Source organism: Rhodnius prolixus, unplaced genomic scaffold (assembly GCF_049639745.1).
Source record: "Rhodnius prolixus isolate KJV_2025 unplaced genomic scaffold, Rpr scaffold_3, whole genome shotgun sequence".
Lineage (NCBI taxonomy): Eukaryota > Metazoa > Arthropoda > Insecta > Hemiptera > Reduviidae > Rhodnius > Rhodnius prolixus.
The window spans coordinates 13205992-13220329 of NW_027411603.1; the positions used below are offsets into that span (position 1 = coordinate 13205992).

General features: G+C 32.4%; 1 protein-coding gene across 3 annotated transcripts in view; it reads left to right on the plus strand.

The window, feature by feature from the left end:
* Positions 1-14338, plus strand: part of LOC141453850 (G-protein coupled receptor dmsr-1-like) — a 186464-nt gene that overhangs the window by 135823 nt on the left and 36303 nt on the right. For all 3 annotated transcript variants that reach the window (XM_074127520.1, XM_074127523.1, XM_074127522.1), the window contains one exon: positions 13074-13127. The gene's annotated coding sequence lies outside the window, so the exon portion shown is untranslated. The remainder of the gene's footprint in view (positions 1-13073; positions 13128-14338) is intronic.

Consider the following 14338-nt stretch of genomic DNA (forward strand, 5'->3'; position numbering starts at 1 on the left):
TAGTTGTACATATTCACTTCTACCAGTTATTTTACTTTACTCACTTGTAACCGTATTTTCAGCACTTTCTGTATCACTAAATAATTCATCGTTTCGTCAGTTTTGTATGATAATCTTTTATAACACATTTAGCTCCTACCTTATTTAACATTTATTTAAATATTTTGTTTTACCCAAAAGAGTAAGCAAGTCTTCCTAAGATTTACTCTAATATCTTTCACTTTCGTCTTAACACCTCCCTCTTTCTAGTACATACTATCCTCCACAAGCTTTAATGATTAACTTTTTACAAATTTTATTGTCTCTTATCTTTCTTACTAGCAATTCTCTAGCTTCTACCTATTACTTATTTTTCTTTCCAACTTCGTACTCACTATCATTACACGGTACAGCGCAATTTCGAGTTTTGATGTTAGTGTCTCTCTTTAAAAGTGATTCTATGTTTTCTTTCTTCGCTCTTCTTTCCCACATTTGGGAATTCAGCAGTTGCTTCGTTGGAGTCGCGTAAATTCATTAACTTGCTCTGAATTGTTTTATGTACAAAATGACATTATTTTTTTTCTCACATTAATAATTACATATTTTGGAAAACAATTAAAAATCTCTCAACAACTCCTAATTAATAATTACTTTAAACATACAAGTATACTTTATTAATACTTGTTAAAGCAGTGATGCATAATATTGTCCAATCGAATTGATAAGCCCTGTTCCAAAGGGCTTGACATAACTTTACACCACTTCATTTCTGCAATCGGACTTACACCTCTTATTTTAGAGCCACTCAACTGTGCAGATGCCATTAGTCATGTGTAGATGTTTGAAAATATAATAAATTTCTGCATAGAGTAAGTGGACGTGCACTACCATCAGTTCATTAAAATTTTACAAGCATTACTGTGACAAGAAGGTTCTAAGTTAGTTTGGAGGACAATAGAAGACCAGGACACTTAGGTTCTTGGTAGACTGTCACTAAAGAGCGAGAGAGGAAGATAGAAAGAGAGAAGTGTTATGTAGAAATGTTCTTTGCTGCCTGGAGAATGTAGTAGTGCTCAAGTGTAAAATATGTTACCTTCAAGAGCATAAATTGACATTCAAGTTTCAGCTGTTTCACACTACAAATGCAAAACTGGAATGAACGGTAATTATTTTTCAACTATAATATATTTAAGTCGAAATAAATAATGTAAAAGTTATAAACAGCTGCGGGAATGCAGAATAGTAAGCAGTAGCTCGTAAGAAAGCTTTTTGAGTCCCTTCCAAAAACGGGGACATAGACCTAGCTGAAAAAATTTCGGAAGCTAAGGTAAGGAAATGTACTTAAGAAAATTTTGTTAAAAACAGGAATCGAGATCTAAAATTCTCAGATAGTCTATTTTCCAAGACTATCCCTAACAAGACTGGATGACAAGAAATGAAATTGTTATCAATACAAATATAAGAGTATCTCATATAACTTAAAAGTAAAATATTAATAGAAAAACACACATATATGGTTAAGTGAAAAGCATATGTAAAGTGTGGAGAAATTAAACAGGACAAGCTGGGTTTGGAAGAGATGGGTTTTAAAAATAGGGAGTGAAGGGCGTATGCCAGTAAAGAGTTCCAAAGAACAGCGGCTGGGTTGAGGAAGGATTTGTTAAAAATTGCTGAACAGTGGGAATGAATTAAAAGTCAGGACAAAAATGGGTGTTTCGAGGATTAGACTTGGCTCAAAGGATTAGAATTGGAGATATTAAAGAATTTAGGAAAATCTTCAGGATTTAGTAGCGTTGAATAGGATGGCCTCAAGAAACTGTATTCACGGTAAAGCCAATTTAGTGCTCCATATCACTCACTGTAGGCTGATCTGAACATCTTTAGAAATCCTGAAGAAATGTAAAGTTAGAATAAATCTTAATTTAAATTTTCTTAGGATTATCAAGTCCCACAAGTGCTGTTCGAAAGGTAAAAATTCTGCAAAGCGACGAAAAGTCAACCAATGAAAATTGGGAACTGTTTTAGCTTAATACAGCCAATGAATCGAATAATGATGCAAATAGACTTCTTAGAAATTTGCCAGTTCGTCCCTACATCTCATCCCATTGATTCCAATAAGACATATAAATTGGAGCCACAACCCAAGTTCGTCTTTTGACTAGATTTAGAAGTCTGAAGAGGTACTCTAAGGTAAAGCTTGAAGGGCAGAACATTTCTTCAAAGAAAGAACTGAATTCCCTTCCCTACAACCGCTAAGGTGTGCCAGAGTTTTATTTGCAAACGATCTGCCACCTCATTATAGCAACTATTAGGTGCTTAGATGGGAAAACTTTTTTTAGCTACCATGCCTCTTTTCAATATTGAAGAGAAAACAAAAGTTTCAAATACCAAGTTTCTTTTGTTAAAGTTCTTTTTGAACCTTAAAAAACACAATTCACGAATACATAACTAAGCGATTACAGAATAATCTTAGATCTTGAGTTAAATCTAAAATTTTGTAAATAGATTTTTTCAATATTTCAATATTTTATATTCAATATTTATTACACTAGGTTGCAATGAAGTCAGTGTACATTGAGCGAGCAATTATTTATTTAGTAAAATAAAAATTAACTGCAAGAAGAATAATGGCATGTTTAGACAAAACTTAAGATGGTTCATTTAAAAGATAAATTGCTGGATATGATGGTTCTAAAATTATGTTAAATTTATCTTTCTGCTGTATATACTTTAAATAAGCTTGTGAGGGACGCCTGGCAAATAACTATTCAGTCGATAAAATATCTTGACTAAATAGAAAACACACATCGCGCTAAACTTCATTAGCTGTTTGGCCTTCATTTTATCATTTTGCTCTATAAATAATTAAACTGAGCTGTTTCGTAGAGGAGAGGAGTGGCAGGATGTTTAATCTGATAACTATTGTACTCTTAGGCCAGATATGACGGCTGTTTGATTTGGTTATGTACACGGATACAGAAGTTAATCGAGCGAATGGTTTTCAAATTAACTATCCTTCGTAAATGGTTATAAATCATTTCCAATCAATTGAATAATTATCTTACTGAAGAGAGATTTTTTCTTTAAACAATTTTACAGTTTTCGACAAAAACTGTAATTTTAGTATTTATTTTATTTTAGTTAGAGCTGCCAGATCCGTGATGAAAACAATCTCGAATTGATCTAGCCTCCCATCACCACAAGAACAGTTCAGACCTGGTTAAAAATGCTATTGATGTGGGTAATACTATAACTATCAAGAATATACTTTTTTATTTTATCACTAAGAAAACAGTTATTTCTGAACATCTCTCTTCCAATATTTAAAAGAGATTTTAAAAATGTGGTTAGATCCCAAATAGCTCGCATGAGTTTTGAATTGCTGACCGGTTTTAGGTTTTCATCCATCATCTAGGATTGATTAACAATTTGGAATGGAGAATTTGACTCCAACTATCTTTCTGTCTCCGAGGACTGAATGGAGGGTAAACTGGACGGATCAGTACCGGAAGGGAGGCATTTGGTTTACCGATGGCTCCAAGATGGACTGTGGGACTGGGTCTGGAGTGTATGGGGTCAAACCCGAGGTACTCATTGAGAGATCTCTTGGGAGATACGCCACAGTCTTCCAGGCCGAGGTTTTTGCTATTAAAATATGCGCTGAGGAAAACCTGCGGATGGAACCTAGAAATAGGGAGATTCGCATCTTTTCGGACAGCCAGGCTGCACTGAAGGCTCTCGTATCCTTCAGAATCACCTCTTCCCTGGTCTGGGAATGCAGGAAGGCCCTAGAACTACTGGCGCGGCACAACAAAGTTCGGTTGGAATGGGTGCCGGGTCATGTGGGTATTGAAGGGAATGAAAAAGCTGATTATCTGGCCAGGAATGGGGCTAACACTCCTTTCATTGGTCCAGAGCCTGTCCTGGGGATCACCAGGGGTTCGGTTCGCGCGGCTCTCAGAGATTGGATCTGGAGAGAGCACGAAAAGAACTGGGTGATGTGTCCTGGGGTTAAACACAGCAAGACCTTGATGCCTTGGCTGTGTAAGCAAAGATCCAAAGAGACCCTGTGTTTGGGCAGAAATCAGATTACTCTGATTACAGGCCTATTCACGGGGCACGGTAGGTTCAAGAAGCATCTGCGCAAGGTGGGGCTTATCAGCTCGGAGCCGTTGTGCAGATTATGTCAGGAAGAGGAGGAAACGGCCTCTCACCTGTTGTTCGATTGCGTTGCAATCGAACGTTTGCGCTATGAAACCTTTGGAACGTTGAGGCCGAAGGAGATAGTAGCGCAAAAAGAACTAGTAGGGAAAGTCCTTGACCTCTTCAGGAGGGGAGGGTTCGCCTACTAGAACTAAGAAGGGACTGGCACAATAAGTCTTCTGTGGCTGCGGTGCCTTGGGGCATAGGTCCCGTCCTATCTACTATCTTATCTTATCTTATCTTTCTGTCTCACTTGCTAACAAAAATCAGCAAACAAATTTTTGCATAAAAGGTTAATTGTTTATATTAAATAATTTTTTCTAGATCCACCCTAGTAGTCAAAACATTTGAAAATAGATGAAAATTAAAAAAGAAACAAGAAAAAGGAAAATCAAATAGGAGTTAAAAGCAGTATCCAAATTTATTACAGAAAAATTATTGATCTGAAAAGTAGAAGATAAGAAAGATCAAATTTTTCGAAACGCAGTCTCTTACACCAACTTGACTTTAAGATAGTTATAAAACTGGACATATTCTGCTCAAATAACAGATAAGTGGCTAGCTAATTTTTGGTGGTATTCTTGGTGATTTATAATTTTGATTTATATCTGTTTTAGAAGAAAGTGGTGTTCCGTGTTTAGCTACTTTTTTTTTTAAAAAAAACAAGGTGTGCATTTGATCCTTTCATATTCTTGAGGGAATAATTACACCGCAGGTAAACAGGGCCGCTTTTTCTATATGAAATAAAATTACCACCTTTTCCCATTTTAATACTGTTAACACGTCTTTCCTTTCAACAGTTTTTCATTAATATTACATCTGTGAATAAAATTACTTTATTAAAAATGTATACATTTATATTGTCTATTTATTTGATATGTACTTTTATTTTCCATTTCATTTTACTGAATAATTATTTAACTAATTTAATATTATTTAACTAATTTTGAAAATTATTGTGAAATTTTAGATATCTACATTTATTTTAAACTGAGAAATTATTATTAAAGAAGTGAAATTTTTTTCTAATTGAATTTAGGCGCGAAATACTCCATTAGCTTTCATGCAAAAATAGATTGTCAAGTGACTGGTGTAGGCACTTTGCACACTAAAAATGGGAGGTTCGAATCCCATCCAGCTTTGTCGGAAAGTCAGAGTTCGAAAGCTAGGGTACAATTTTAGATTTAAGTGACGATCGCCAAGCTAATGGTGGCACTGAAATTGAATTTTATTTATTTGTTTAGATAAAAATAAATTTAGAGTAAAGTACTTCAGCAACCAGGTTTTATTTACGAGCTCTCCCGTTTGCGGCCCAAAATTAGACTCACAAAAATTAGCGAAAATCACTTTGCTATCTCACGTTATTTTCACCTTTTTTTTTTTTCTTAACAATGGATCCATTGATTTTCTTTGAACTCTTTATAGAACCTGCATTTAAATAGTTCCATTCTCTTATTTGAAACAATTTATAGAAAACTATTGTACTTAAACTTGGTACTTATGAGTTTATTCTTTAAAAAAGGGCTTAAAGTTAAGCTTTTTTTCTAAATTAACGATTAATGATAATTCTCGGTTCTAACTCATGCTTGACCAAATTTCGAATTGGGAATAGATTTGTGTCCACCAGAATAGAGTGGCTTTTTTGATTCCTGTAATTTTCTAGACTGTTCAAACAGTTCTCTTTGAACTTGGGCACAAAGTGTGTTTATGTGGCTCACTTTTCTTTGTGCTCGTTTTTTCTCCTTTTTCTTTAAAAATAACCACCAGAGTCGGCATAAATACTTAAAGGTATTGAGACCTGCAAAGCTAATATGTATTGTGGTACTGGGTTCGATTCCCGGTCTAGGCCTTGGATTTTATTTAATGGTTAATAAAAGAAATTTACAGTAAAGTATGTTTGCTAGTCGCCTCCGTCCATGACACCTAATTGGTAGTTGGACGTTAAGCCCCGCCTGAAAAAATAGGCGATTACTTTACTTTTTACTTGAAGGTATTATTAGCGCAGCAATGCTCTGAAGAAGAGGTCGTTTGTTTTGTACTGCTCTACGGGTACTGAACTTAAAATCACCTGTACACATAAAGTTAAGGTGTCTACCACTGCAATGTAATCTAAGATCGATGAAACAATAATCTTTTATTTTAGGAATTTTTTTCTATGATAAGAGTATAGCTTACTTGCACATTTAAAATCTAAAGAAGTGTGGACAGTTGACTTTCTCCTGGACGAATCCTTTTCTCCTTCGTAACTTCTTTCAGTAAAAATTTCGATAGCAAATAAATTTTGAAAATATAAACTCCCTCTTCGTTCACGAGTACTTTCGTGAATGGGTAATTAGTTGTGGGATCACAGTTAATCGTACAGATAGTTTTCAACGCTTATATTGTTACCTTATTCATTTTTCAATCTTCATTTTTGAACTCATGCAGAAATATAATCCTTGTGACCACTCACATGAGAAGTAAGATCAAAACGCGAAACTTGGCAAACAGTGAAGTAAAATGAATGGTTTAACAGAGTCAAAAAATTGGTAGGTCGAGATTAAAAGTTAGCCAAGTGGGAAAAATGGGAATTGATAAAATATCGATGCATATTGAACGCGAGGGCTAGTGTAAAAAGCGTTTGTTTGTTGTATTTCCCCACCTCCTAGTACAAAAGTTTATTTAAAAACTGCTTCAAGTGTATTTTATTGTTTTCGTGAATTGCAAATTATTCTTTTGTATTATTCATCTCTTCTTTTTTTTAAATATAATTTTCAATAACATTTTTAAAATTCCATGTACCAATAGGTTAATTTATTTAATTTAGACGGTCTTTTTGTTGGGATATAGTAGTACGCCCTAGCTTTCAGCGCAACCCTTGTGCTGAATTTTGAAACGATAACACCCATTCTACAAATACCCACACCTTCATTAATGATTGAGGGTCTTTTGTGATGCAGAGCGAATGTGGAATACAATGTGCCTTTTGTGTTCTAAGAACAACTGCTGTACCTTCAATATGAAGGATTCTGAATAATTTGTGTAGATTCAAATTCAATTTTTTATCATTTACTCTATGGTAACTAAGTGTAAGGGCAAATGAAAAGGTCATCATCTAGGAATTCACTTTACTTCATCTGGTGAATAAGACAATGTATTTCCTTTGAGGATAAATTAGGATGTAACTTAGTTTGACCAATTGAAATAATCTTTTAGTTGTTTACTGAATGGTAATGATACTTCGTTTTGTTAAAGACATTCATTTTTTGTCGTCATATAACAAAATACTCAAATATGAGGATCTGGGTTCAAACCTAGACACAATAAATATGTAATACGATAATTATCGCTTCCAACTAAACATAGTTTGAAATCTGAATGATTAGCACTGAATGACTGACTGTCTATTGAAAACAATGTAATCAATCAAAACTACCACAAAGGTAATTACATCCAGATTGGGGATTGGATTATCAGCCAGGTTTAGCTCATACATTATTATTTACTTCTCAAACAAGTTTTCACAAACAAATATAATTAACAAGCTTATTAAGTAGTAGTAGTAGTAATAGTCTTTATTCAATTATACATAATACCTTAAATATTACAAATTTAACACATTTTCAAATGCTCTAACCCTAGACAATCACCATGGTCATAGACCGTCGGTGGAGTCGTTTTAATAAATAATGCAAAATTGATAATTAAAAAGAACAAAATCCCTGTGATTCCATTATGTACAGTTGAAGAACAGAACTAAATAAGAAAAAGAAAGGAAAGAACATACAGAACAAAACAAAAATCTCCTCTATAAACTAATATAAAAAATATACTTAAAAAAATAGATAAATCTTGAACAAAAATTAACAAAGAAACTGAATTTATTACTTTCCATATTTACTATTCCTTTAATTTTTAATTTGTATTTATTTAACATCTATTTGGTTACTCTTTAAATTTATTTTTATTTCATTTATTTATTTTTTTAATTAACATTTTAGATGTCTAAAAATAATTATATAATTTTTTACAAAAAAAAGTGTTAACGACAGCCAATCACTTCCATTTAAAACATTTACTACATCCGCTCCAGATAATTCGGAATTAACAAGCTTATTAAGAAACATGCAACATATAAATGAAGGTGCGATAATTACTAACCTACTTAGTTGTAGCAACAATATAGTTTAGATAATGCACAGATTGCTGTAAGCAGTTAAATCTATTAGAAGGTCATTTGCATAGTTTAGGTAACGAAATTGGCTAGCCAGAACTCTAGGGAATAAATTATAACCAGGAGAAGAAATCGGTGCATTTTCGAAACTTTACAAGGAGCTTGGAAGTAGATAATTTGGTCCTAGATCTCTAAAATGAGTAACGAAAGTATTTATTAACTAAATTGTAAATGTTGCAGAGTAATGTCTTTTTATGAAGTACATTATAAAAAACTGCAAATGGGGTTACTTAAGAGCACCCAGAGAACATCACCTAATAAATGAATTTGATGCCGGAAGCAAAAATATTAAATATTAAAATTAGATAATTAAAATATTAAATTCAGAAGCCTTAAAAAAATAATTTATTAAAAAATATTATAAACTTTATTCATTTAAAAAAATTAACATTTTGTAAACATTATACATTCTAAATATTACCAAGTATGAGCTCCGTAAGATGTTTCGTGAATCAGCTTTCACTGACACTTGTTTTTCCTATTCTGTGAATCTTCAAATATACTTTTCCATTGTAACTTCAACATAAAAAACGTCCTTTATTACGAACCTTTTACTCTCAGTAATAAGTAATCGTTAATCAGTAAGGAGGGAAATCTTTCCAAAGCCCCTCTGGGCCTACTTAAAAAAAAAAACAGACAGAGCCTAGGACGAAAGATCTGTCTCAGACCTGTGCCAGCTATGATTCACTGAGGCTAAACGACTTTAGTGGGAAACTGCCAAACCTCCTTTACCATCAACGTATTCCTGCCAAAGAACTTGAGGCTAATCTTCTCACTCCCTAAACAGTCCATCATAAGATGGATAGGTGTTTCTTCCTTCATTTCTTCATAACTTTCTTCATTTCTCTACAGAAAGGTTCTGGCAAGAATCCCTTTTTTTAGAGTTGATTAAACCAGTGGTTGACACGATGTATAAAAAGAAACCCCCTATTTATTGACTTATTTAAGCTAATTTAGTAGTGATCATTTGTTCAAGCAAGCTTTACGTTCAATTAATAATTAAGTGTTAAACAAGGCGAAACTTAGCAAAAAATTTAAAATTCTGATTTAAAACTTTCAGTAAAATCCGAGGCAAAGACAGGGAATCGAACCCAAAACCAACTATATTTTAGCTTTGCGTTTCGCGAGGCTAACCGCTTGGTTACCGTAGCAACTTTCTTACTACCCAATAAGTGGTCATAAAAAAGATTGCACAGTACACCTTGCTACACAGAAATCCAGCCGAAATCATTCTCTACGAAATGCGTAAACGTCGAAGATTAAACGAAAATTCTCTTTTTTTTTAAGTTTTCCTCTTAGTCAGGGACTGAATTTTAAAACCGTCAATCTAAAGTTTATTAATTTAATAATTCTTAAAAAATTGTTACGGAACAGACATCTTTCTTTTAGTTCGTAAAATTCAGGTAGAAATTTACTTCAAATAGAATTGTTATTCTAGGTTTAGGCGCCCTTAAGTTTATGGCTCTTGTAGAGCACGTTCTTGATCTTCATCACGTGCAGCCCATCAATCAAAACGTTACTTAACTTTCTAACAGATTCTCCTGTATACTAGTAAAATCATTTTTCAAAGTACAGGTAGTTTGTATAAAACGGGTAAATGTAAAGAACTGGTTTAACGCAAAACAATATCACGTACGTAGAAGTGCGGTTGCATTCTATAGACAAAAGCATATTCAAAAACATTCCTAATTGAAAAAATTAATTATTATTCTTAATGTACTTTTAGCAGAACTTTTAATTGACCTCAAAATTATATACCTAGCTTTTAGCTATTTCACTTTAAATTTGCATTTTGTGAGTATTGGCAATATTTTGCAATTGCAAACACCCAAAAAAGTATACTTTAATAAAAATAGCAACAAAAGGCTCCATTTAACAAAGAAGGCGATGCCCATGTTCCAGGTAAGAAGTAATTAGCAAAACAGTTCAAAGAAATTCATTAGCACAAATTTGATAGAATTGGGTAGACTAAAGAATCATTTTGTAAGTTTGCCCTTTGAATTAACGGGATGCACCTAAACGGGATTCCGAATTTCTCTTATCTCTTTTAAATGAGGAAGAATTTTATAAATTGGTCTGCATGTCTACTTGCAAATAGCTTTCATTGTCATTTCTATTTTTGTGTTTTTTGACGTAAATGATTCTAATGATTTTAGTTGCGCTTTTGTGGGAGAATTCAAATACACTACAGATTGTCATTTCAAAATTTTAAATTCTTTAAAAGTAAGGCAGTCACTTACTTTTTCAGATGGGGTCAAAAGGTCACTAAGGTTCTTCTATTCAGAGAACATGAATTATTTCTATGAATAGATTATCATTTTTTAGAATTATTATACACCCAACTCAAAGAAACTGAGTAAAAACAATTTATAAAATTCAACCAGCTAATCCCTAGGTTTTTTTTTATGAACAATACTTGTAAATATAATATCAATTACAATTGCCATTTACTATTGCTTTGAAATTTAAATTACTATCTTTTGAACTCCATGGGACTTTAAGCTGGATTTGATTCATCAAAAGAGATCTTATACAGGAAGTTTAAAACTAATTTTCTTATTCCGAACCGGAAGTGCAGAAGCTCTGAGAAGATTTTCTTAATGAAAATCCATTGCTTCGAGCGAATTACTAGTAAAGGGTAATTTTATAATTACCTACTGGAAGTTTTTAAGACTTTAAATTACCAATTAAAACTCTATTGCATCATTAGGTTGTGTGATCCTACAAACTAAAAAAAAATTAAATGTTTTGGCCAAGTTCTAGGGTTTGAAGAAAACTTTTGGTTGAAGTTTGGAAACTGCAGTTTAAAAAAAAAAAAGTGCTGAAAGTGGTTCCTTGTATTACAGTGTTTGTGCGTGAGTGAAGGAGAGGAAGTGTGGCATTTATTTTAAATTTCAGAATTTGAATTTTTGCCGGAAATAGAAGTCTTGTGATTTCTCAACAGAAAAATATGTACACAGCATGTGTGTAAGTATTTGATTGTGCTTACGTCTGGTGTTTCTTTTATGAGTGGTAACAGTATATCTTAAAAAAGCGAGAGCCTGTAGAATGCTTATGCTCCGACTATGGTCTTTTCTCCATTACTTTTGGCTTTAATTTAACACACATCTGTTCAAAGTATTTAATTTATACTTAACATTACAGGAATTAAAAAAGTAACCCTGGAATTCCAAATTTATTGAAAATTGGCTATCCGGAAATGAAACTAAACAGGATAAATTTACGGATTTCTAAAACTTCCTTTTAAATACTCCAGTTTTTCTTAAACTTCGGAAAAGTTAAGTTGTTTGGATTCATCTAAATATAAGTTTCGTTAAACACTTTTCCAAATAATTAAAGCATCAAATTTTGAGTTTTTTTTTTAATGGAATTTTTTATGGACAGATATAACAGTTTAAATGGTTCCGAATTCTGGTAGAAAAAAACTACTGCTGGCTGGGAACTCAGATCAGCTGTAGAATAAGAATTGTTGCTAGACCATTCAATATTTATTCGTCTCTTAAAAATCTAATATTATTGTATTAAAAAGTCCACGGAAATAACTTTTAGTAATAAGAGAAAATCGTTTGAATATTTACGCAGATCTATTTCACAACCTTCATATTTTGAGAAAGAAACTGAGAGAATCTCAAATGAGAATGTTTCTCAAATTTTTTTCTCTTTCTTCATCTTCTTTGTAACACTTCATTTCACAACCCTGAATCTACAATGCCCAAATCACATTCATTGTCCAGTTCTGTTGCCAACTTATTTCCCTGAGGTTTTAGTATATATTTCATTCAAGAATTTGGCATTAGAGTAAACAGTTTCATGCAAGGAAATTTTGTAAATGTGCATGACAAATATGCAAATTAGGCATAATATGTGATGGGATTTCTCCTGCTCTCTTATGTCTAATTTAGTTGGAAAAGACAATTGCTAAATATGTAAATAAATTCAACAGCTTCGGTATAATTCTCTTCTAATTTACATACTATTTACTTTTTTTATTCTCTCACTTGCTTACTGAGTTGCAAAATGAAAATATTTTATGTAGTGCTCGAACATGTATATATATATATATATTTTAATTTAGTAATAATCTTTAAAAAGAATATGGAGTGATCACTGCTGCCACTTTCTCTTATTTTCAAGGACCAAAGGTTTTAACTAAGAATTTTAAAAACTATTGACCTACATGTATGTGAATTACATACGAAGTTTAAAAAAAAATCGCAGATGCTATTTTAGAAAATATGCCACGTGACACATTCAATTTTCTTTGAACTCAGAATTTAAAACAATTCATTTAATTCTCCTAACAACGATAAAATGATACAGTCATTTATTCCACTAGATTGGCTCTGTAAGGCACTACCATTTCCTTCATCAAAAAACCCATAATAAATTTTTCTGTAAAATGTTTAAAAATGATTGTACAAATGTATGTGTCCATGAGTATTCAAAGATTTAAGGAGAATCGTTGGAGCCGTTTTCGAGATAATCTCAAAAAATGTGTGGGGAAAAAAGTCCCTTAAGTCACTTATGATTTACTCAGGGGGGACAACGTTACAAGTATTCGCTGTGAAAACTGTATTTCTAAAGTTTGACCATGTTCTTAATTCCGTTCTTGTTTAGTTAGAGAAAGTTATATGTATCTGTTTAAGCTGATAATTAATTGCGTCTTAATTTGTTTCAGGACGCATTATGAGTGTTGAATTAGATTCGCATAACTTTTGAAAACTGCATCTTTGTAAGTATTACTCTTTTTTTTTAGTTTAGCGAATATTTTAGATTAGAATTTTATTATTATTTTTCAGCGGAAGAGGAAATATCTAGATAACAGTTTTCCAAAATTGTTTTCAGTGAGTGATTTTATCATGGTGTTTATTTAACTTTATTTTTGAAACTTGTAAAGGCAAATCCATTGCGTCCTAAAATCTGTATTGTGACTCATTTAAGAGCCATTGTTTGACCATTGAATGTAACCTTTATTAAAGTTTGTACCATGTTAATATCTGTGTGTGAAAAGTTGATGAGTTAGAAATTGCCTACGTGACACATTACTACAAATAGTTTCTGCTAAATCCACCACTTCTGCAAAAACCATTCTTTGTTGTCTGAAAATAAGAAATACATGTGTTGTTAGCATCTGGGGGACACGCAGAGACCTAATATTAGTGGTTAGAACTCACCTCTCCTATCTTATTAACATATCATAATCTCTGTAATTTTTTTTTTCTCTAATGTATAAATAAAACTGTGTGCTGTATGATCAAGAAAGCAGGCTCGTCTCGATTTCCTTTGAGAATTTACACTTATTTTTGCACCACCCCAATAGAATAAATAGGTCTATGAATGATGATCAAAATAATTAATATCTTGGTAACACAATAGCCCGAATAAAAACTGGTAACTGGTTACTGATTACAAAATAAAGTAGGCTAATAATAGTTAAGATCTTATATATTTATCTAGAAAGAGATTAATGACCACTAGCCATCACAAAATCTGATCATTTTATGAAATTTTCTGTTGTTTCCTAGGGAGTATTCAGATAATAAAGCACAACCATATTTGAGGAACTCTGAGAACTCTTGATGATTTTAAATTTCCTGGAGGGTAAATTTTCGAGAGCAGAGCATTTATAAATATGTTTTCAAGTTCGAAAAAAAAGACATAAATTATGAAAACTGGATAATGGCTGGAAGTTTTCCATAACTTTGCTTCAGCTATGCCGAACTAAAATACTTAGAGCAAAGTTTCTAAGTACTTTTAAAATTTGGCGGAGTAAGAGTATATCTTCTCCTCTATTTCATATTTTAAAGCAAGAGTTTGTAATTAAATTATAGATTCTTTAGCGTTTGTTTTTAATATAAATATGTTTTTAATATAATATAAATTTAATACAAGTTCTTTAATTCTTTAGCTGTACCCTGAACTCTTAGCTCTTTTAACCTGTAA